The following is a 2,882-nucleotide window of genomic DNA, read 5'->3' as shown; positions in this document are numbered from 1 at the left end:
ATGTAAATTTTTGCACTTTTTGTTGCTCATTAATGTTAATCAAAACGCAGAAAAAGACGAGGAAAATCATTCGAATTTCGGTCGTGTTTTTCCTACCGCTTGGGACTAAGGGACTGAAGAACTGAAGCATTGAAGCCATTCCCATTCCCCAGTTTTTCATTCCCCTTAGATAAACATCAGATACAATTTCATAGGCCACAAGGCAAACAGTTTTTGCTCAAACGATCGGAACATCAGCATCAATCCATCGAACAATTGTCGCAAACAAATGAGATTGCCATCATTGGGCCTGAGTGCGTTTAATCCTTGCGAATCCTTCGAGAACACATGACAGAAGATACAGCAAGAGACGACCCTAACAAAGCCCAGATTTGCAGAAAATTGATAAGCAAAAGGAGCAAAAGGGAAAAAACTGAACTGTACGGAAACTGAGAAAACCAAAATGCAGTTATGGCACACCGATTGATACGGCGATAGCAGATAACAATGAAAAACTCATATGGTTTCGCAGTTTGGGTTTAGAACAAGTGGAGGTTTTAATAGGAATACCACAAAGGAACTTATTCTCGGGTACATCCATAAAGATAACTTTCAAGAAATGAAAACCTCTCGAAAATGTAGACAGAATTTAATGAAAATATAGAAGAATAATAAGCGAGACTGTACGACTGTACCGTTTGGAGGACACAGCATAATTTTTCAAAGATTATATGGGCTGCTGCTTCCCACAATCTTACACCATCCTTGGCGGTTTCCCATGCCTGCCATCGGGCTCCGATACCATCTTGTCCTTTATTTGCCGCATAATCGTCAGCATTTATATCGACCGATCGATCGACAGGCAGCCAAACTGTCTGTCCTCGTCATGGCTATCGCTATCCCAGACTACTGCTGCTTGTCCATTAGTACAGTCCATTCCAATTCCAATTCCATTTTTATTTTACTTGTCTGGGACATTGACCAACTGTTTTTTTAAAGCCTGTGAACACCATGATTTAGCATTTTGATAGGACTGGATGCATTCACAATCAAGGCCAGGCACAGGGGGAAAAGGTAGCTCCTCTAATCAATTGATCAGTGCGACAGGCTGTCTGGGTCCAGGTTCGTTTATGTTGTTTATTTCGACACAGTTTTTTCTTTCAGAATTGGAGTTTAATCGAGCTGAAGCTTATACGGCGAGGGAAACTTTTCAATTTTGAAATTCTATTTTTCTATTCAAAATTTCTTAATTTTTTACACTTGACCTTGTCTCAGAGTATTTGTTAAATTTGGTTGACTTTGTTTTGGTTTTCATTGGTGTCGCTCTCTTTTCCAACCGCTTCTGGTACATCTTGTCCTGCTGATTCCTGGCATGTCCCTATATTTCTCTCTGTCTCTCTATCTCTTGCTATCCCTTTCCTTCTCCCTTTCGGGGAGATGAGCATTATCCTGTCGGCCATTCGTAACGCTCCACCCGCTGCGTCTTTGTCCCATCGACAGCGACGGGCAGCGGGCAGCGGGCAGCGGCCAGCGGGTTAGAGACAATGACGAGCACAAAAACACCTACGTGCCCGGCCTGAATGGCAGGACGCGGGCGGCTGTTGCCAAGACAATGGACATGCAGCAAATTGAAAATTCATTCATGTGAATCGAGGCAGGCAGTCGGGGAGCAGACAGGCTGCCAGCAAGGTGGAAGTCTGACCACGTCCACGTCCAGGGTTTTTGGGCATTAAAACACCTTAAAGCGGATTATAGGAATTTTGACACTTTTTCGGCATAGCCTCAGCCCTGCCCAGAGAGAGGAGAGCCGAGAGTCGAGTGCCGCAAAGACGTTGCGCCATTGAGAGATTCGTTCGGGACGGGATGGGACTGCCGTGGTTCCCTTGGTGCCGCCGCCGCCAGGCTGTCTGGGTGCTCAATGAATTGTCGTCCTCCGACTCCGGCTCCTCTCCACCATGAATGAAGGAAAAAAGGAAAAAAATGCCCGACACAAAAGTCAATTACATGCATTCTCCTGGCATCCTCCATCCCTGCCTCTGCCCCTGCCCCTGCCCCGGTCAGGTATTATATTTTCTTATATTTTTGTTATTTTGTGTCTTGTTGCGCTTTTCATCGGATTCTTTGAATTTCTATTCAGTTTTTTCTTTGATTCTTTCTATTATATTTTTCTTTCACAAATCTGCCAGTTGAAGGGTTTTCTTATAATATGATTTGTCCGTCACTTCGTTCTTGTCTTTTTCTCTGAGGAGGCGTTAACTGCTAGAATGAGTTAAATGTTACGTTTGTGTGTGATATTCTGCTTTGCATTGGGTTCAGGTGCAACCTGTGGAAAAACTCCTGAGTCCTGAATCTGGAGTTAGACGGAAATACAATGAAATGGTAGAAAATGGTGTCAATGAGATTTGGGCATAATAGCATAGCTAATCCGAAAGTTAACCAGAATATTGTAGCATATTATATATATAACGTAGAGGGTTTTATGTTAGTTTTTTGTTAGCATTTTACAGTTGAAAGCTTGGCACTCTATTATTTAATAAGTTTTGGGTCGTCGAGTGCCCAGGGGGCCTGAACCTTACTTAGTGATAGATAGATCCCCATGTAAATGTATTAAAAGCACAAATAAAGCTAAGATTCTTTATTGAAGGCTTTATAGAGTAAAGCAATATTGACACTCCATTCTATCAGTTAAAGGACTATCTATCAATACTTATGCCGGACTACGATTTCTTTGATTTTTTTCTTATCCACAATGATGCACAATTGCCAATGGCTAGTCAGCAATTAGCGTACTCTATTGTGATCTGGCCAAACTGGGCAGCTGCGACGTAGCCTCACGAAGCACTTGAGAGAATGGACAGACCACGATCAAGATAGGGGATCTTTCGATCTAGAGAGGGATCCAG

The sequence above is a fragment of the Drosophila persimilis genome, unplaced genomic scaffold (genome assembly GCF_003286085.1).
Source record: "Drosophila persimilis strain 14011-0111.01,24,50 unplaced genomic scaffold, DperRS2 tig00000431-arrow-pilon, whole genome shotgun sequence".
Taxonomy (NCBI): Eukaryota; Metazoa; Arthropoda; class Insecta; order Diptera; family Drosophilidae; genus Drosophila; species Drosophila persimilis.
Note: the sequence above shows the minus strand (reverse complement) of the source record.